Below are 22274 nucleotides of genomic sequence, written 5' to 3' on the forward strand. Positions count from 1 at the left end.
TAAAGATCGCTCCGCTTCACTCATAGTCTCCATCTCTGGGCATGGCCTTTTTCTATCCCCCAGTACTTAAACTGCTTTAGCCATCATAGTCTGACCTATATCTTCTGTACTGGCTGAATCCAACAGCTCTGCTCCAACCCCAGATCATAGGATCAGGGTTGGAAGGGACCTCTGGGGACCATCTGGTCCAGCCATCTCTTCCAAGCTGGGTTAGCTTCAAAGCTACATCAGTGGTAGATTATATTTTTGCAACCTACCTAAGGAGCTATTTTTGTTCGCCTACCTGCAGTCACAGTCACAAGTCTATACGTACGCTTTATACAAAACCAGTTTTAAGCAACTCTTGCCTATCAAGAGTTAGTGAGTTCTTTCAGTATGAAAACATGAGATACAACAAAGATAATAAATATTTAAAGTATTCACTGGAAGAGGTAGGATTAGAAAAGTCTGATGGACTGCTCTAGGCGTTTCCTTCCAGGGTACCTGTGTGAATCTATACGGGTGCTTTTCCTCCTACTTCAAAGTCACACAAAAACTTTTCATACTACACATTTTTAAATTTTAAGCTCCTGCAACAGAGGCCCAGAATTGCATTCCTCACGTGAAATTCATGATCACTGTCAGCACTACTTTCTAGAGAAATATCCTAAATATAAAACATATTTTAGAATATATTTTTCGTACAATAGGTAACAATCCCATGGAAGCTGAGGTTTTGACTATGTTAAGGTAGCAAAGCTGGGACTCAAGTCCCTTTTAAACTCGATTATCAGTAGTTTATATGTTTTTTCTTGTATAAATATTTTTGAAATATTTAATAAAAGTTTAAGATATACGCATAGATATTGTAACTCTGGGCCTTTTTTATGTGCAAGTTTTCCTTACACCCTCTCTCAGCCCACTCCAGTGGCAGAGTAGACCTCATCCTCAAATTATCCAGACTTCAAGTGAATGAAAAGTGCATCCAACTAAAACCCACAAATAGTACCCAAGGGTAGAATGCAACAAAATCACAGGGGAGCCAAGTAGCTCCCAGGGAAAGTGCAAAAAAAAAAAGATGGAGAAGATTATAGCCCCTTCCCCAATACTTACATTTGCAGACTTTATTTTTTTCTCTTATTTCCTACCGTGTGCAGGATTATGCATGTATTTTCTCCCTGACTTGAAGTCCCACAGGTCCAAAGAGGAAACTGCGCTGTTTCATCATTACCAAGTTGGTAACTTGGGCAGGCTTTATTTCTGTCCAGGTTGTGAAAAACAGAGCGGGCTGTAACGCTATTAAAGCAGTTATGCTGGATTTGCATTGCAGACGCGGCTGTAGAACGGGTAAATTACATTATTGTAGCAAACTTCCCAGGCTACCCATATGGTTAAGTAGAAACTAAGAGTTTATAGCTTAATTAGAGGCATTTGTAAGTGAGGATCAGATAAACAGATACACAACTTAAAAGAGTGCATTGGCCATAAATTCTTTCATTCCAGATTCAGATCTGCTAATATATGACTGTAAACACCTTTGACAAGGTTATTTAAAAGCCAAGCAATCTTATTTCCTATGCCTTTGGAACCTGAAGTGGGAAAGGAATAAATGACGGAAATCATGTAATGCTGGCAGCACAGCCTAAACTTATTTAGATCTCAGTGATAAGTGCTACAGAAATGCTTGAATAGGTGGCAGGGAAGAAGAGAGGACAAGGGACAAACAGCTCTGTAGCTGCAGATGGCTACAAGCAGCCCTTATGCCATCTTTGCCACCCTTTTCTTCATATTCCCTTTAGAAAGTATTAATTTTTTTTACATTTCTACTTCATCCTTCTTTTTTTTTTTTTCTTAAATTATAGGAGACATCCAAATTCATCCTGATGGAAAAAGTGATGGAGACCTCTAATAATGAGGTTTCACCCGTCCGTACAAGTGTCTTTGCTTTCTCTCTGAAAAACTCCATGCAGATGCAATCTGAAAATGTTTATTTTCAGACTTGGATAAGATTTAAAAGGAAGTGTTCAGCAACATGACGGTGACACCACATCCAGACAGCAAGGAAACAGCAGAGCAGAGCACCCAGGGTTAGAATTGCAGCTGAAACTTTTAAGGTGATAAGTAAGCTTAACACTCTTGCCTGTAATAAAGTTGTAGCCTAGGGTTGTAGTCTAAAGTCGTTTCCTGTGAGTATTACTTTTTTATTTTTTTTCAAATACAGAAAGATGATTTTGACCAAATTGGATTCCAGACAAAAAACTTACTCTGTTAACACAGGAAAACCAAATGCGCTTCAAAACACAAAGGGAAAATTGCCATTTCCTAACCTCAAATAATTCCTTGTTTAGAGAATCAAGAGAGACACTGCCAGACAACAGACCAAATTTTAGCTTTATATGAAGCTTTCACAGTTCTAAACACGTTTGTTTCACCAAGTGGGGAGAGTTTGCGACCACTTAGAAGCCACTCTGGTAAAATTAACTCGGTCTCCAATTTGCATCTATAGGAAAAATACAACAGTAAGTTAAACGTCTTCATTGTTACTCATCCTTCCCTTTGATTTTTTCATCAAGGATTTAAGCACTGTGAGACCCTGGAAAATCAGGAGCTCAACTCATGTTGCCTAAAGGGCGCGAGGCGTGAGTAGCTGAGACAAGGGTGGTGAACTCCAGCGGCTTAAATAGATGCCAAAGATGCCGGTAATAGTGTAAGGGGAGGGATTTAAACGTGCACCTGGCTGCTTCAGCGTCCCTTTAATGCCTACCCTGTTCGTTTCGCCATCTGATTTACGGCAACACCGGGGCTGCTTTGCTTTGGGAAAAGCCCACCGCTGCCAACGATATCAGGGAGCTTTTCTAAGCCTGGTGGCTACAGGCTCCATGCACTCGGGAGGGCGAGGGACAACGGCAAGGAATGATGGTGAGGGACGACGGCGAGGGATGATGGTGCGGGACCATGGCCAAGGATCATGGTGGCCCCGTTCCCTCCAGCAACGCCCTGGATACAACCGGTGCGTGTGTGCAGCCCATTGACAACACCGTGGGCCGCAACCACCTTCGCCCTCTCGGCGAGGAGCCACCAACTGGTCTCAGAGCTCCGTCTGACCGGGGGAAACGGAGCGGGGGGAGCCTGCCCGTCCGCCTGCTCCCTGGCCTTCCCAAATTGGTGTGGGGGGCAGGGGGGGGAAGGGTTTTTCACAAGTTTTGCCCATGCCCCCGTGGTCTCCAGCCGGCACCGCGCCTCCCCTCGCCCCGCCGCCGCCGGTCATCCGGGCGGTGCCGGGAGCGGGCCCCGCCCCTCGCGCCCCGCCCCTCGCGCCCCGCCCCTCGCGCCCCGCCCCTCGCGCCCCGCCCCTCGCGCCCCGCCCCGCCCCGCTCCGCTCCTCCCCGCCGGGTTTCCCGAGCCGCCGGCCGCCCCGGCCCGACGGCGATTGGTGGGGCGCGGCGGGCGACAGCCAATGGGGGCGGCGGGAGGCGCATGTCGCCGTGCCGGGCGCGGGGCGGTGGAGCCCCATTAGGGCGGGGAGCGGGCGCGGGGTTCGGCCACTCGCGGCGGGGCGGTGGCGGCGACGGAGCGGGCTCCGGCCGGGGCGGACTCTCCCCTCCCCTCCGCGGCGCTGCCGGAGATGCGCTTCTCTCGCCGGCACTGACTCCGCGGGAGCCCGCCTTCCCCCGCCGTCGATGTGACGGACCCTTTCCTCGCCGCTCGGGAATACGTCGACGCGGTTCGTCCGCGCTGCGGGGAGGGTAAGTGGCGGCTCCCGGGGTGACTGAGGGGCGGGATGCTCGGTGGGCCGCGACAAGCCCGCCCGGGATTTGCATGGCCGAGAGGTGCCCGTAAGGAGCCGCCCGAACCGGGAGCCGGCGCTTGGCAGCGCCGTCCTGCGCGGAGTTGTTGGACGGGGGCCGCCGACTCGGGAGAGCGGGGTGGGGGGCTCCCGGCGAGCCCCGCCGCGGCTGTCGGGGGTTGGGGGCCGGGGGGGAGGATGGCGCGGCGCCGGCTCGGTGCGACCGGCGGAGCGGGTGGCGCCGGGGCCGCCGGTCTGGATGAGGGTCCGGATGCGGGAGCTCAGCTGTTGCCTGTCAGTGGGGTGACAACTGGCCTCTTCCAGGCAGCCGCCGCCTCCTCCTCGTCCTCAGCGAAGTGTTCGCCACCGGACGACCTCCAGCCCCGAGCCGGGGGCGACCTCGGTCCGGCATCCTGCGGGCTCTCCCCCCGAGCCCGCCGTGTTGCTGGGGGGTAACCCCCCTTCTCCCTTCCGACAGCACCGAAATATGCCTTTATTTTTTTCCTTCCTCAATGAAGAGAGCTCTGGAAGGGCGATGGACACTCCCCGAGCCTCTTCTCCCAGAATATTTATTCCCACCGCCGGTTTCCAAACTCCAGCGTTTATCCTCGGGCCGGGCTGAGTCCAGGGCGCCTTCCTTGTGGTCCCAGCCCGGGGCGGCCGGGTCTGGCCTCGGCCGGGGATCTGTCACTGTGCCCCCAGGGGGGCTGCCCAGGAAAGCAAAATAAAGCACCCGCCAGTACCAGTGTTTCTAAATGCCATCAACTGGAGAGCCAGGAAACGCGGCAGGGGATATTTTACAAGCTCTCTGAGAAATGTTTATACAGAGGATTTAAAGGTTAACAATGCGTTTTCCTTACATACTGAAACCTAAAAGGTGGCAAAAATAAATGGCTGGTGTTACTGCTGGCAAAGTTCACTGTTTAGCTGGTGACTGAGGTCTTTAAACTGCACATTTTGCATGGCAAACTCGGAGTGACTACTGAGATGTTCTGGTAGGATGTGTTTCTCCCGCCTTTATCTCTAGTTACTGTTATTTCTAGGAGGAATTACTGTTATTTTTATTACTTCTTTACAGCCCAGGTATATCAAAGTGGCCAGGTTTTCATCCCAAAATGCCAGCAGGTCAGAGTGGGCTTGGAAAGGGAAGGAAGGGGAGAGGAGGGAAGGAGAGCAGTTACTCTGACTGCAGTGACAGATCCTTTCATTTCTCACCGCAGAGCCCCGGATGAGCCGGGCTGGTGCAGTTCTGCCAACAACATGGTTAATTGTGTCCTGTAAATCAAGGTCCACGGAGCTGCTTGCTTTCTGTATAACAAAAGGTTTTGTAATGAGTAAGCCCAGATCAGTCATATAAAAATTTTAACATCAACTGGGCAAGGTGTGTGTGGGGGGACCTTACAGGGTTAATAGCTAAACTATTAAGATTGGAGTCAGATGTGGGTAAAAGCAACAGGAGAGTCTGGTTTTTCCTAATATCCTGTAGTATGATAACTCTGAAGAAGGTAATTGTTTAAAAAAAAAAATCTGTTTCAATTTAAGATTTATTAAGCAAGAAGAACCTTACGTAAACATCAGAATCCTTTTCTTGTTTGGAAAGGCAAGAAATGGCTAGAAATGTCATCTGAACTTAAAAGTGAAAGACTACAAACTATGTGTGGATTTTCATGCGTATGTGCAAGAATGTTATTAATCTCATTTTCAACTAGCTTATTCTACATCTTAGGGGGACCAGGGAGTTCAGCTCAGGCTTTTGGCAAAATGGCTTCTGTGCTTTTATTTTTCCCCTTAGCAAATGAGTTCTTTCTAATATTTAATAAGACGTTTAGAATACAGGAGTAGGAGATAGCAAGTGTCTTCCAAAGAAGGAGAAAAGGAGGGGGCAGGAGGGGGGAGCCAGGTTTTACTTACATATATAATAAGTTGGGAATGTAAGTTTGTGTATAAGGAGGAGATCTGAAGAATGACTTGGCAGGCTAATGACCTGGCTTTTCAGAACTTCCAAGAGTTTGGTCTGTCTCCCCCTATGGTTATAATAAGAGATTAAATGCATTTGGCATATTTAATTAATTAGCATATGAAAATCATATGGCTTTTACTTTGTCATTGTTTTCCTGTGAAACTTTTCTATGCTAATGAATGTCTACATTTTACAGGATAATTTAAATGGCTTTGGTTTATATTATGTCTTTGCAGATTGCTTTGACCCTTTGTAAAGCTGCAGCCTTTGTATCCCAGCCTAAAAGTCCTTTCCCTTTGTAATATGGATCTTGCTTAATATATTGTCAACGGCTGCTCTACACAGCTTCTAACAGATCAGACTGAGAGTTGCACTTAAATTTAAAGCCTCTGTTTGCTTAGATGCTGTGTCTTGTGCATTCCAGAGTTAATTGTATGTGCAGTGGTGAAGTCCATTTAAAACAAACAAACAAGCTGGGTTTTGTTTCTGTTTTCAAGCACTACCTTATCCTAAAGTAAAGAGATCCCTGCTGTTGGGGTATAAAAACATGCTCTGAAACATTACTTTTTCTTTAAAAAAAAAAAAAATCAAAGCATCACTTGTGTTTCTGGGAAAATTGTGTGATATGATGTTGTATGAAGAATACTTGATTATGGGATTGGTGCATCGTGACCAAGTGGCTTATATCAAGATTCACTTTGCCCCCTTGTATTAAGGCTTAAACTTCATTTTGGCCAGCACTGTTTTCTGCTTCTGCTGTTTAAACAGAGGTAAACTTGAGGTTAGCTCTAGTCATTAGTGTGTGCTTGGTGTAAGCCATGCATGCTTAGGTCCTGCTCCTGGAAATGTTTACAGAAATGAGTAGCTTTTACTTGTGTGCTTAAATTGTTTGGATTAGGAGTTGTATAATGGGAAGAACCAGCTTGGAAGGATACAGCACAGCTATCGCTCATCTTCCCCCCCCCCCCCCCCCCCCCACCTTATCGCTAAAGAATGATGGGAAGAAACATGTTTTGCAAGTAATAGTGCACTGAAGTCGTGGCATTTCTGGCAGAAATTCCCAGATAGACTATCAGATCACAATTTGCCAAAATTGCACGCTTTTTACAGAAGCAGCTCTTTGGCTGCTGGTTCATTGTCAAAGTGTATTTCCAGTTACTGAAGAAAATTTCACAAGTGGTCTGCTGTAACTCTTCCTCTTGTATTTTGCTTGTTTATATTGTGCACTAAATAAATTATACTCTTTTCTTTTTTTTTTTTGGCAAAACTAATGGAGCAAATGACTTCTCAGCACAAACTGACAATACTTCTCAAGCATGTTCTTGTGCAAGGAGGCTTTTTTAAATGTACAAAATGAGTGAAGTGCCTCAGATAGAAGAGGTACGAGCCAATACAAACATTTTTAGTATTTTTAAAATATCTGTAAATGACAGCTTTTTGCTAGTTTACCTTTTCTTGGAAGTCTGTCTGGAAGGCTAATTCCTTAAAAGTTCTTAAACAGAACCATAAGATTGGCGAGTTGCTTTTCAAGATCATTTTGAACCGATCAAGCTCTGAGTGTTTTGCTAGTTAGTAAACCTGGGGTAGGCAGTCTCTCAGGCAGGCCTTTCATTTCCAGCGGATTACACATCAACAAAAGCTGGAACTGTGTTATTTCAGTTGTTTTGTACCAAAGTCATGTATTCCTGTCTAAGGTTTGTGTTTGAAACATTGATTTATAGCTCCTGATAGCTCTTGCTGTTCTGCCTTGCGTGTTTCTCGCCTTCATTTTCTGTCTCCCCCCTCCCTTACTCTCTAGTTCTACCAAGTTGGCAATAAAGTGATAAGTATTATGGAGTGTGCTTGTAGGTTTATATCTGTAACAGTTTCATTCAGTTGCCCTTCTTTTATCTAAGCACAGATCCCACAGCTTGCAATTACAGTCTTTGACTTCAGTAACAATTCTGGTTTTTTGAAATGTTTCCAGTTACATACAATATTGGCTTCGTGGAGCAGCTGCATGCCAAAAAAGCATTTCCAACTGCCATCCAAATATTGAAATATGATTGCTTTGCTTTTATTTAGAATAAATTTTGTTTCCTGTGATGTTTTCATAACCACCTTTTTGAGCTTGGTGCTTTCTAATCTTGCATCAAGTAGCCCCAGTCTTAATATTACATGATTCCAGAACCAGGCTTGTCTGACGGCAACATGCCAAAGCCGTATCTAATGTTTGTGTTAATGTGTTGTATATGAAAACTGACTTCTCAGTGGATTTGATCGCTGATTTGTATAATTGCAACCAGCATGATTAAAAATCTGCATGTCAATATCGTGATGCTTATAATAAAACTTATGGATTTTTTTCTTTTAAGCAGGGCAATGTTAGTCCCTTGGATTTTCTCAAAGGGGGTCTTCATTGTCCAAACATCTTCATTTCTGAAGGTGCTTGAGTGTTTTAAAAAGAAAATAAGAACATAAATGCAGTTATGAATATAGTAACGTAGGCTTCAGATCACACTGTGTGGTAGGACTCCTGCATCCTCTTGTTCTGTAGGAAAGCTCATCTTCTCTCACCAATCTTAGGAGTGAAATGAAAGAATTGTGCAATTGAATCTTTAAACATCTCTGGACAGATAGTGCTATGCCACTCCTCAAAGCACACATCTCTTCTGTATTCCCGTGCTCCTCATTGGAGCAATGTAAACCACCTCTGACACAAGTGCTGCAATTGTTCTGCTTTACCCCTTTTACTCTCCCCTAATCTCTTCATTAACAAAGTTCTCCTGTGACAGAGATAGTGCTAGCTCAGCAAGAGGCTCTGCCGAGGCACCTGGGCGCTCTTGCTCAACCCGTCGAGCGCATGGGCAAGTCGGACACTGCCCTCCCCCCATAGCCCATTTCTGTAGCAGGACAAACGCACAATAACTGGGGCACAAATTGAAAGCTGCCTTGCGCTTTCAAGTGGGGATCAACTTGTCTAACCACAGTAAAAGCTGACTTGTTTTCAAGTATGTTAAAAATTAGTGCATGATTAGTGAAGGTGTTTTTTAAAATCTCTTTTTGTAATCAAGTGTTACAGTTAATCACCCAGAAGTTCAAAAGTCTTTATGTAAAGAAATTGCATGTGTTTGTGTGCATACTTTAGGACTAATGTATTTTTACCTTATTTCAGCATCTTTGCAGGAATTGGTATTTTTGTAGGAAAAAAAAACTTCACATGCTGAGATGACTGCTCAAAGTGTGAATATTTATATACTTTAAAATGAATTTTATGAAGGCATTGAAGAAATGTCTGAACCTAGTGTATTTGCATCTATATGTACAGACTGCTAAATGAATTATGCTAGGTCTAGAACCTCACTGGTGAATTGCAGATGTCTTTTGTAAAAGTATACATATGGCTTTCTGAGAGCTTTGAACTGTTTTCTCATGCTTTGCTCATCAGAAAGATCATATGGATAACTTCATTGTGAGAGGCTTTTTCAGTCTTGTTTGCAAAGCATGGTGGATCTGTGTGATAAATATTGACCTCCCATTCATCCTAGGACTGAAATGAGTTCGTTCTGTGCATATGGAATATGGGAATAAGATACACAGAGGATATGTTTATGTTTAACAAAACTAATAGTATAAAGCGAATGCAAAGGAACTTATAAGCCTAAACAGCTTGGCAGGCCAATAGCCAACGAATGTCTTAGAGTATTGCCAAACATGTAGAAAGCAGACCAGGCTCTCGTCTGTACCGAGGTACTGGAAAAGTACATAATTTCCAGCCTGGTAAGGATGCTGTTACCCAGGATGCAGCTTTGTTCTGTCCTCTCAGCAGCTCGGGGTAGGTTTGGATTTCCACAGGTATCTCCTAGGAGGTACCACCACTATTCAGCAGAAACGTGAGCTGCCTAAAAAGTACGCAGTTGTGTTACAGAATCACAGAATGGTAGGGGTTGGAAAGGACCTCTGGAGATCATCTAGTCCAACCCCCCTGCCAAAGCAGGTTCACCTAGAGCAGGTTGGACAGGAACGCATCCAGACGGGTTTTGAATATCTCTAGAGAAGAAGACTCTACCACCTCTCTGGGCAGCCTTTGCCAGTGCTCTGGCACCCTCAAAGTAAAGAAGTTTTTCCTCATGTTGAGATGGAATTTCCTGTATTTTAGCTTGTGCCCGTTATCCCTTGTCCTGTCACTGGGTACCACTGAGAAGATTCTGACACCATCCCCTTGACACTTGCCCTTTAGATATTTGTAAGCATTGATGAGGTCCCCTCTCAGTCTTCTCTTCTCCAGGATAAACAGACCCAGGTGTCTCAGCCTTTCCTCATAAGAGAGGTGCTCCATTCACTTGATCATCCTTGTAGCCATCCGCTTGACTTTCTCCAGCAGTTCCCTGTCCTTGAACTTGGGGGTCCAGAACTAGACACAGCGCTCCAGATTTGGCCTCACCAGGGCAGAGTAGAGGGGGAGGGTGCCCCTTGGCAGCTCTTCTCTGCAGCCAGATCCCAGAGTTTGGGTCCCCTTTTGTGGGGCATTGGCCTCTCCTTAGAAGGCTCTTGGAAGGGAGCTGTATACTCGGGTGAGGCTGGAGAGAGCATCTGTGTGGTAAGAGGGAGCCCTATGTGTTGCTCTTGTGTTCAAGTAGGAGCTCCCAAAAAGCTGTGGAAGCTCTCACAGCGAAGGATGCTGCTGAGTGGGTTAGTGAGCTGAATGGTTGATTTAGCTGTTTGTGAATCCAGTCAAGGGCTTTACCCTCCCGACCTTTCATACAGACAATCTGCTTGGGCAATCTTTGCAGGGGATTTCAGGTGGTACGAAGCTGTAGTTCAGTGGTCCAAGCTAATAGCTCATTTCTTTCTCAATATATGATTTTCCAGTTATATAAAACTGTTGATTTCATGCAAGAACAGCTCTTGCGGTTTTAGAGTAACTGTTAATATATTGAACTTGAGCAATGCAGGTATTTGATTGAACTGAAGTGACCACAGCGACAAGCAGGCATCAGTTTCATTACTGCAGATTTATTGCTTTTCAGGCTTCTTTGCAAAATCTCCCCTGACGCTCAGAGCTCTATTGTCTAGTTCTGAATCTGCCATCTTTTAGGCTGTAATTTTGGTAGGTTAGTTTTTGTCTTCCTGTCTGTCTCATATTGTACTGTAGCTGTTTATAAACCTTTTTGACCTATCAGTTGATGTCTTATTAGTCTGGAGCTGATGCTGTAAAGAGGTACTGATATGATGAGGACTCTTTGGCTGTGGTATAGTAGCGCAAAGGTATACTTGGTGGCCTTATTTTAGGAATTGGGGTGATACCAGACTCCTGTTCATTTAAGGCTTTCTTTTTTAACTTCGATGTGTAAGTCAGTGTTCAACATCCAAATACTAACTCTGAAAAACTCAAAGTTGGATATTCAAGGGCGTATGTGTTTGTTCTTGGGTTTCGTTCCGCCTTCCCATGGCCTCTGGAAGGAGACTGATGCTTTGAAAGAACAGGTCTCATGAAAATCAGCAGGTATATCTTGAATTATGCAACACTTTTTCTGCAGGTAGCAGTCATCCTCCTTCAGGCAATTCTGTGCATTTACCTTCTTCCTGCTTTGTTGTGTACTAAATCAGCCAATATTTAATGTAATTGTGAGAAGAGAATCTAGACGTATTTTTGAAAGGAAACTGCCAGTATGTCTTCCTACTGGAGTGCAGGGGGAAGCTTAAACACCAGTATGTAAGCTGCAACATCGGTTGTGCACCGGTGAAGGTGGGGGGAAAAGCAATACCAAAGAGGCAGTTACAGTGATATTCTGTCAGTGTTGGACTCTGAATGAGTATGAATGACTTCAATCTTGTATTTCTATGGTATATAAACCTGATAAAACAACGTAATAAGTCTGTATTCCCTCTGTAAAATACTATTTCCCTTGCACTGTTGCTTAGTTGTGCTAGCACAGCTTGAGCAGGAAAGTAAAGATGGTTTTGAAAATGTTTGGGCATTTTCTTGCTTTTTGTTTTAAGTGAGCTTCCCAAATCAGTACAGACACATACGATGATTGTGTTAGTGCACAGAGCTGCTCACCAGAGTGGTGAAGGACGAGCTTCCAAACCATGTGCTACTACCCCAAAAAATAGACCATAAAGCCATAGCTTCTGTTGTCTCACAGGTCAAACCATGAAGTGGTTTTGTCTGACTTGAGTTCCAGTCACAAGTGTTGCTTTTTCATCCGGACAACTAATTTTACAGTAGTTTGATCCTGAAGGGTTTTGGAAGATCATCTGCCTGAGCTTGTGTGTGAGTGATGGTTATGCACCACTTCTAGTCATGCAAGTAGTTCAGACTTCTCTCCCACTTCCCAGTTTCTGGGAGTGGAAAATCTGTGTCCTTCACAAAGAAAATGGCCCGCTCCTCATTTTATAGAGTAACTGTAGGAAAATATAACTCAATGGTGTTTGTCAGAAAGAAAATACAATATTTATTTCTAAAATTTTATTTTAAAGCCAGTTTAATGACTGGGCTTCTGATTTCTTAATACCAATCCCAAGTCTTCAAAAAAAAAAAAAAACCCCACCCTGGATAAGCTGCAAGTTCCCCACCACCACCCCCAGCTAGAGCCTCTTTGCCTGCCTTTGCTTGTGTACTCTATCGGTTTCACAGTTCATATACTTGTGTTTTTTTAAAATCTCCCTGTGCACTCTGGTGGGAAACATGTCTGCTGTTTCCTTTCAAACACACAAGGCTTGATTCTCCTCTCACAATGGCATAAATTGTGAAGAACTCCACTTGAAATCAATGGAAGTAAAGACATGTAAAATGGGGTGAGAGAAGAGCCCGGCCTCTGGTTTCTATTTTTAAGTGAGTCTGGTTAACCTAAAATTGTTCAATGTGCCACTGTGACTTCAGTTTGTAGATATCAGTTGCTGTGCTTGTTTCTCTTCGTACATAATGTTTCATTTTCGTATATAATGTATTACAGCTAGTACCCCTAATCATTATGTTTATTTCTTTTATTTAATACCTCAGTACTACTACATCAATTTTGGTAGTTAATAAGCAATATGCATGGTTAAGTACTTACCTTACTAGGGACAGATCTTACAAAAAGTCAGGGGTGCAGCTGTATTCCTGTGCAAGTCCCGAAGGAAAGAAGGCTGGATTGGCTCTATCCAACTTAAACTTTTTGTGGTTTTCTATTGCTTTAGTAGTTCTAATCTGTGAATCTTGTTCCTCATTATCCATGTTCAAAATGCTAATTCTTGATTATTGTTGTTTTTCCTGTGCTTGTGAAATATTCAGCTCCATTCTTATTCTTTGTACATAGTCAAGAACTTTAATTGCAAATTTTCTCTGAACAGTTAAGTATTTGGCAATAAAACTGGAATATCCACACGCAATTTCTGCCATTGCTTAAGTATTGGTGGTTACTCACATTTGTTTATTTTTTGGCAATGGATTATGGTCCTTAATTACCATCAGTAGTCAAATAACTGAATGAGATTATACAGCAGTGCTGTAAAAACTATTCATGCTAGTTATGATCTGTACATGTGTGGATATCTTCGAAAACAGTCACCTCATTCATTAACCAGTGCAACAGACTCCAACTTTACCGCTATTTAGTTTTTGAAATTAATGCAGCATTCTCTACCTAACTGAAATGTTGCTTTGACTGACTCTTTTTATAGTTTAAAAAAAAATAACATGAAATAGTTGACTCTTGTAATGCATTCTAACTTGGAGTAGATCTATTGGCTTATTTGAAATTTTGTTTTCTGCTTGAGTAGCAAATCACAGGTGTCCACAAGAGTCTCTTTAAACTTGAAGAATGTGGTAGGCTTAGTACATCCCTTAAATTTTATCTCTAACCTGATTCTGGTGACAGTGAAAACTCTGTGGTGTTTTGCCTCTTATGGTGTTCCGTCCTTGAACTTTCCCCTTCAATTTTAATCCCCCATACCCCCAAAAAATTCAAGAGGTTGCTTAGCTAGCATGTGGTGGCCTTACGTATCAGTGAAGTATCAGGGACAGAAGGTGCCACAGAGGCTTGCTGTGCTGTACAGGGTTGTAGTGTTGCAGGCCTCCATCTTCAATGTGGCTTCCCAGCCACAGAGGTGATGCACAACCAGCTTCTGACCTCTTGACTGCAGCTGTTAATTCTAATAGTGAGTTCTCCCTTGTTCTTGCTAGGTTTTGCATTACTTATCATGGGAAAAATGAAGCATTTTAGATAGTTGATTTATCATAGTGAATGGATCGTAGCATGAGCCATGGCTTTTTTTTGAAGTATAGTTGTCCAACAGTAACATGATAATGGAGACTAAACCAAGGTGTGGTGTTCACTGCTGCTGTGAGCTGCCGTGCTCGGTGCAGTAGTGTTAGTCTATAGCTGACATGAGGAGTGGTGGGGGCAGAGACAGGTGTATGATAGGGTTACATATGCTTGTCAATCAAATAAACTCTTCTCAGCTGGAAGCTTCTTGGCTTTGTTCTGATAGAGCAGTCCTTGTTGGGGAGTAGGGAACTGACAGGCTTCTGAATGCGAAGATGTGCAGGTGGTCTTCCTGGGGGTAGGTTTTACTCATTTTTAATCTGATAGCTTTGAGACTCATTCTGTCATACCATTTCTGGAGCATTTTTATGCTCTTCTGAGAGTTATTATTGTGGAGGCTGCAATGGATGGCTGGAAGAGAAGCTACTTTTGGTAGTATTTCCAAAGCATAAGGTCTGGTGTAGAAAAGCCATCTTTGGGTATAAGAGAAACAAGAGAGCGCCGTGGCTTGAGTATGAGAATCTCTGGGGAAAATTAGTCTCTAATCCAAAATGGTATATACAGCAAGCTTGAAGGAGGACTGAAATCTTTGCCAAGCAAGACGAAGCACCTTATCAGTTTAATGGAGAAAGTATTTCCATTTAAAAAGAGATGGGAGTAGAAGAGCATCCTTCTGGCTCTTTGTTAGTTGTAGTGGTTGACAGCTAGTCAAAGACAATGTCATGTAATAAGGTTGGTGACTAAGGTCTCTGAAGAGACTTAAGTAACTTTCTGCCTCTTGGGAAACTGGTGATGTAAGGCTTGACCTCAGGAAATGGAGATGTATTTAGAGATCCAGAGCTTGAACTTGTTTATAGATAGTTTTGAGGAGCTGTCACCAGAAAATACAGAGCTGATGGTGCAACGCTTTTGCAAGACACAAATCTGGTTTGGAAGTAGCAGTAAACCCAAGGTAAATTTTAGGAAGCAGTCTTTCTAGTAAATAATTCCAGAGCTATTTACTTGCAGTCTTGATTTGAATGTAGGTATCCTAAAAACTATGACTACTGAATGGGTCACCATGTACCTATTTCAGGCATCCTTAAAAGCTAGCTTTTTCTCACACAAATGCTTTCTGACAAGATGCCTCTGATAGATGCTTAGTACCCATGTCTTCTGTGGCAGTGAGTGAAAGTGTATGGGATCATGAGTGTGAATAGATTACTCTTGAGTAACCCTTCTATTCAGTTACAGGTCTGTGTCATGGTGTACACTGTGAGAAAGTGTTTAAAACTCTTCAAGAATACGCATGTGTTAAGGACAAAAGCCGGGGGTTGGGGGGGTGGAACTAAAGCAACATTTTAAATAATGCCAGCAGGCTCTAAGTTTTTGTCTGACTTTGTGTCCTGTTTAAGGAAGGTGAACAAGATTAAAAATTAGTACACTGTGGAAGGGTGCATAGGAAAGATATATTTCTTGACATCCTTCCAAAATTACTATTTAGAGACAATTTTGTAACATTGATGTCTAAGAGCATTCTGGTAGCCTCAATTTTCTTTCCTGTGAAACAGTTCCAACCCTCACCTACAAATTAATTTGTTCTGTGATACTTTATGGAATAAAAAAAGGCTGAGAATCTCTTGAGGTTGTGGTTAAATTCATATTTCTGAACTTCAGTTTGGGGAGCATCTGCAAAACTGAAGTGTTTCTGTAGCTGTTGAATGGGCCAATGCTGGAAGGTGCATTACCAGCATGAGGGCAGAGTGTACCTGCCTGAGAAGGTGGATCTCAAGTCAGTGCCATGCTAGCTGTCTGCAGGAGACAAGCTTGGGAATAGTCACCTTGAAACTGCATACATGAAAAATATGCAGAATTAATAAGTCTCAGACGTTTTCACTTGAATCCTGAAATACGGGATTTGAGCTCTAACTACATTTCTGGTTTTGCAAAGAAAACCAGACTAGCGTGGCAGTGCCTGCCTGGGCCGCCTTGCAGCTGGTGACTCCAGGGATGGGCTGAGAGGCAGGGTGCTGCAATGGGGAGGGTGGCAGCCAGATCTGGTCAGGGAAATACCATGTACAGACTCTGAGATGACAGGAGATGCACTAGTTTACTGGTGGGGTATGGAAAGCTCATAGCCTGTGGTGTTACGGCTCTAGCCGCTAGTAATTTTCAGTGGGGGACCTCACGGTCCTGGTGGAAAAACACCGTGAGCCTTTATCTCCTCACCTGGGAGAGGAGTTGCTGCCATGGATGCAGTTGGTGTGTGACTTGTGATGGCAGCTTAATTTATAGCTGAGTGAAAGGTTGATGAATGATGGAGAGCTTGTTTCACAGAATCATAGAATGGTTTGGATTGGAAGGGACCTTAAAGCCATCTAGTTCCACCACCCCTGCCATGGGCAGGGACACCTCCCACTAGACCAGGCTGCTCAAAGCCCCATCCAGCCTGGCCTTGAACACTTCCAGGGATGGGGCATCCACAGCTTCTCTGGGCAACCCTTATATCTAATCTAAATCTACCCTCTTCCAGTTTGAAGCCATGACCTCTCATCCTATCACTGCATACCCTTGTAAAAAGTCCCTCCCCATCTTTCCTGTAGCCCCCTTTAGGTACTGGAAGGCTGCTATAAGGTCTCCCTGGAGCCTTCCCTTCTCCAGGCTGAACAACCCCAGCTCTCGCAGCTCGTCCTCCCACGAGAGGTGCTCCAGCCCTCCGACCATCGAGAGGTCACCTCGATCGGGGAGGATTCCGCGGTCCCCTCGGCCTGGCAGGAGGCCGGGGGCGGCGGGCCGGCGGCGGGCGGAAGGGCCGACTTCCCCCTCGTCAGACCCGGGGCACCGGAGGCGGCAACGAGCGGCCGCGGCCCCCGCTAGATGGCGCCCGGCGGCCGGCGCTGAGGCGGCGGCGGCCGCGGCCCTGCGCGGGACAGGCGGAGCCCCACAGGGTCGCGGGCCGGTGTGGCCGGGCGCTGAGGGGAGCTACTCCGACGGTCCTGCGGGAGAAGGTGTTAGAAGCCATGCTGGGTGCGGGGAAATGAGGTCCCTCCTGCGTTTTCCAGTGCGCTCTGTGGCACTCGAGGCGATTCTGCCTGCCCGTGTTTCAAGACCGAAGTTTAGGGCTCATTTAAAAGACTTGTTTGCCCTGACACTGAATGCAAACTAAAACCAGTGTGCTTTTTTCCCCTCAAATTATTATAATTCTGCTTGAAATGAGTGAAATAAATGGACCTGAAGGACAGACTGCAACCTGCCAATCCAAAGCATCAGAGGACTCGCTGTTTTTTCCATTCCTCTGCTTGCTCTGTCTCTGCGTTAATTTGCAAAATTGTACTGAAACCCAAAGGAGAAGGGAACAAGCCTGAAGCTCCCAGCCCGTGTGCTCAAAGATATGTTTAGATGTGCATCTTTTGGGGTGGCATCTTGCTTCACTTTTTTCATCTGTCGGGAGAAGATGGAGGTGGCTCTGCGGGTAGAGCTGGAGAACACGAACAGAAATGAAGCCTTCGGCCTCGGGTTGCCCCAGCTGACCGGAGGGGAATGGCAGGAGCCTGTCAGGCTATGGCACTCCGTGCCTGGACGCCAGCTTTTCCTCACCAGGTTTTCAGTCACCAGAAGACCCTCTGACAGGACAAGGACATGTGGTGGTGGTGGCTCCGTGAGGGTGTAAGTGGTCTGAGTGAGTGCGTAGATGGAGGCAGGAGCCGGATAACAGCCGCTCCACAAACACAGGAGACAACAGAAGAAAAGCAAGCGCTTTGATGTCTCTCTCCAAGCCCCTGGTAAGCTGCCCAAACTAGTTTAACCAGGCCGGCAGACAGCAGAAGAAGGAGGAAGAAATGGGCTGCTCTGAATAGCCAAAGGAGCGCTTCCTTATCACCCTCATTCCTGGGGAGCTTTTGTGCTGAAGTGAGCCTGTCCTGCAGGTATGGGAGTGAGATAGGCATGCCTGAGACCACAGGTGAAACGCGTTGTGTTGGCTTAAGAATTCACGTGTCCTTGCTCACATACTGTTAACATTAGGTAACCATGAGGAGGCCGTTTGGCGTCAGTAACTGTTGGTCCTCTTGTTGAAGGAAGGATGGGCAGGTGCTAAATTCAGGCCTGTGGAGGAGTCCTGCTTGGGATGCAGGCTGCGGATGGTCACAGGTTCCCTCTAATGGCCTTGGAAGGAGAAGGGACACCTCAGGCAGGTGGGCTGTGCCTTCCAACAACAGTGTCCGTCTCTTTCCGCAGATGCAGGGTGACCATCAAATAAGGGAGGGATGCAACTCACCTGGCAAACAAGAGAAAGGGTGACAGCCTGTGGTGCAGCCTGTGGCCAGAAGATTGTGTGGGTCGAAGCTGTCGAGCGCTGAACCCTGAGCTGCGTGCATGGTGAACTCCTCCACTGGGATTAAGCTAGTCTAACTGCAGAAGCATTACACTCGGGCAAATTAAGTATTCAGAAAATCTTCTGCAAAAAGAAATGGGGAGGAATTGCTGGCACTGCGGAACTCAAGCATCTCGCCAACTTGACCAAAATATTGTTTAAAAATAAAATGGTGGTTTTCTCAGAACTTTAGGCATATAGTTGGAGAGTTTTTAGCTAAATTCTTGTGAGCATTGTCCTGTTAACATGAAAAGCGTTAGTAGCTTTATAGACTTTCTGATGGGGCTGTGAAACAGGTGCTAATAATGAATCACCTGAGTGGCAGGCATTGAAGTCATTCTCAAACACCCACAAGGCACTTTTTTTTTTTTTTAAATCTTCTACAAATACTGGTTAGTGCTACACCAAACAAGACCTGTCTCCTTTTGTACCCTTCTTCCCACAAGAGAACGAGAACATTCTTTCAGGGGTGGGTTTTTTTGTTCCTTGAATTCAATCTTGGGAAAGGAAACCCTCAGTGGTAAATAATTAGGTTAGGAATTAGCAGGATGGGCTTAAATGAAAGTGCCTCCTTCAGTGATTCCTCTCCCTTCTAAATTGTACAATGGACTTTCTCAGGGCTGCTTCCTGGTATTCATCCAAGTCCTCCAGCCCTGAGTACCTGTAAACAATTAACATTCTCCCACATGGCACACAAACCCTTGATCAGTGTTTAACAGGGTATTTTTGTGTGGCAGCAGTTTAACCTCCTGGAGGACTCCTTCTGTCCTTCTGCCTTTTTTTCCATGTCCTTTCCTCCCAGTTGTTTGTTGCTGATGTATTCAATTTATATGCAGACTCTAAAATACAGCTGTTTCTATGTGATGTTATGGTCTCCTCTGTCCTAAGAAGCTGTAATTGCACGAAAATGTCAGTTTTAATTGTGTATCTCTAGTAGTCCCTATTTAATGTTGTTCACACCTGCGTATCGGTTTGTTATAAGAATAAGCTGCTGATGGGAGCATGCTCTTCCACTCTCTCATATTGGAAAAAATGAAGCGATTCCTGGGCCTCCTGTAAAGTTTCTTTTATTGCTATTGTCATCGTGTTCTGGGTTTGAACAGAGTATGTTGCTAGTTCCCTCTCTAGCACAATGTAGGGATGTGGAGGCAAGAGCTACTATGAAATGTGCATTACTTAGGATGGAGCTTGGCCGTTGGGTGACAGGGAGTTAGACCTGTGGTGCTGAGCATCTTATAAAGTGTTAAAATGGGTTGAAACTCAATGTGTAATGAGAGACTCTCAAAAGTGTGTTTCTGAATTGCAGGACTTACTGGTGTGGAATATGTACAAATGAGCACAGTCTAGAAAGTACTTATTAGTAATTAAAGTAATTAAAAATGAACCATCACCCCCAACTGAGCGGTAAAAATGGTTGATTCCTATGTGCTTCTAGGAAATGGGAAGTCTCTTAAGCGACAGCTTTCTTTGAGTGAAGCGTTGCTCGGCCCTGGTGCTAGTTTTATTGTGCAATCACGAGGCATCAAAATTGCCATACAGAAATGCTCAGTGCTGCCATACTGCTTTTAAGAAGGAAACCAAGCACAAAATTTCTTAATATTATTCCATTAGCATTCAGTTCTCATCAGATGATGCACGGCTTCAAATATGCCTGAATGATAAGTTTAAAAAAAAAAAAAACCTCTTTTCAATGTGAGGAATTAATAAAAGCAGTGTAGTTGCATCTGAGGTGTCAGTCCTTTGAACATCAGCAGTAGTTGAAGCACTTCAGGAGTCAATATATTATGATAAAGTCTGTAATGCCTGTGATCATCTTGATCTTGAGCAACCTGCTCAAGAAACTGACTTCAAGGATCAAAGTTGCGCATATTTTACACCAAAAGAGTAAGAATAACAAATAGTAAGAAATTATTTTGCCCAGTAATGAGTATGAGTGACAAATAGACAGAGACCTGCAGAACATGGGAGGAATGGAACTGGCCCTTACTTCTTAAACTAAGGTTTCTTAACAAAGAGGCTTTGCATTTAAAAGTACAGATACTTTTATTTAGAACTTAGAATACGTAAGTCTTACTGCAAATACTAACTGAATGTTTTGTCTGACTGACCGTTTCTTACTAATTACGAACCTGGAAGTGGATTGGATTGATAAGGCATAACCCTAAAGCTGCTTCCTGTACATGATCTTTAGTGTTTTTAAAATTCTTTTCTTATCACATTCTAATCATGTCTGTCAGAATGACACATGCCTTCAGGGGATAACAGACTGGTCATGTGGGATTTTCGTTTTTAAGTCTTCAAGTGTAAATTTTAGGAAGTTTGTATTGATTAGGTAATACTTCTCTTGACTCCGAGTAGATAGCATGCTGTCTGTACCCTGATGTGAAAAGTGTAGTGCAAGAATACAAAAAACTGACAACACAGGCAACAGTCTACAGTTGATATTCCATAGTTCAATGTTTGTGCTGGGACCAGAGCAAACTAAGATTTGGCAAGATTGTTAGCTCAAGGAATGCCTAGTGATGTAAATAAAATTATTCCTAACTCAGTGTTAATTCAATCTTAAGTCTCTTTGAAAGGTAGACAGCTCTTCCCCTTCACTGAAGCTTGAACTAAATGTCAAAGACGTTTCTTGAAATAAGACAAAATGTATTGAAAAACAAGGACAGGGTGTTTTTATTTCTTCTGGAAGCTCAGGTTCACTGGAGGGCTGACATTGCATGAATGACTATTGCTGATTGCTGTTTCCACACAGCACCTCTTTGCTTCATAAAATCATTTTTTAATGAAAACCTAAAATATCCCCGTCCCTTTCTGTAGAACGTATAGCTCTGGTGCCACTGGCTGGTTTGTTTGTGTTTGGTTTTTTTTTTAATACTACTAAATTCATTTGATGGACCTAGTTTATGAGCTGCTTCTCTAAAGCCACCATATGGTGCATCAGGGCAGCATCTGGACAAAATGCTTCACTGAAGTATATAGTACCGCTGGGAAACCTACCTCATAAACCAAAGTGAAAATCTAAAATGCTGAAAAAGGCCATCTTCTGTAGTTTGTCCAGCTCTGAAGTTCTTAACTCTTTTTAAGATGATGCTTCATGAAGGCAAATCTTAGGCAAATTCACCTTATATAAAAATAATCAGACTTAACAACTTTTGGACTACCACTGGCAATGCCTTTGGAAGCTTCTCCCTTAAGACCAAATCCAGTATTGACTACCGAAGTTTTGATTACTTTGGCAGATTTACACAAGATTGTGTTTGTTCCACCAAAAGCACATTTTCCTATCTGTACTTAAAAAAAAAAAAATCTATTAAAGAATTGAAGAATTTCAAGTGTGAATGTGTTTTTGTTTTTCCCAGTCATTTTTTTCTTAGCAGTAGAGTCTGTCAGGAAGAAATTTAGAAAATTAAACTTATTACATAACTAGTCTCATTTCCATCTAAAGTATTGCGTATGTTCTTTCCTGCTACTGGTGTCCACACTTGGGGCTGCTCTTCTTCCACTCAAGGACTTAAGTCTGTGGTGATTACAGAAGGAAAATAGTACTCATGGGAACACAGTGAAGATGCAAGATGTAAAGATCAACTGATCGAGAATATGGAGAGACAAAGAAGAAAAAGTAATTAGCTTATCTACTTTTCAAACAGTTCCTCCTTTCATTTGAATAGAAACAAGCTTATAGTGACCTAATACAGCTGGTAATGAAATGGCAATATAGTTTTGACCTGAGTGGGAGTTATACACTTCAAAGGATAACTTAACTAGGGTGTTGGTACTCCTCAGGAAACAAAGTTATTGTATGAGCCGTGCTTGCACATCTATACCAACTATAGTTTGCTTAAAAAAGCAAATAAAATTAACATTGTGCTCAAAATGTTACAAATTCATTGTAATGGAGGACAACAGTTCTGTAGCACTTCAAGCATGTTCTCATCATGCTGGATGGTGGAGTTTGATCACAAT

General features: G+C 43.9%; 1 protein-coding gene across 1 annotated transcript in view; it reads left to right on the forward strand.

Moving 5' to 3' along the window:
• The first annotated feature begins 3447 nt into the window (after positions 1-3447).
• PRICKLE1 (prickle planar cell polarity protein 1) overlaps positions 3448-22274 on the forward strand; it is a 67633-nt gene continuing 48806 nt past the window's right edge. The window contains exon 1 of the mRNA XM_063323123.1: positions 3448-3725. The gene's annotated coding sequence lies outside the window, so the exon portion shown is untranslated. The remainder of the gene's footprint in view (positions 3726-22274) is intronic.

Source organism: Chroicocephalus ridibundus, chromosome 1 (assembly GCF_963924245.1).
Source record: "Chroicocephalus ridibundus chromosome 1, bChrRid1.1, whole genome shotgun sequence".
NCBI classification, from domain to species: domain Eukaryota; kingdom Metazoa; phylum Chordata; class Aves; order Charadriiformes; family Laridae; genus Chroicocephalus; species Chroicocephalus ridibundus.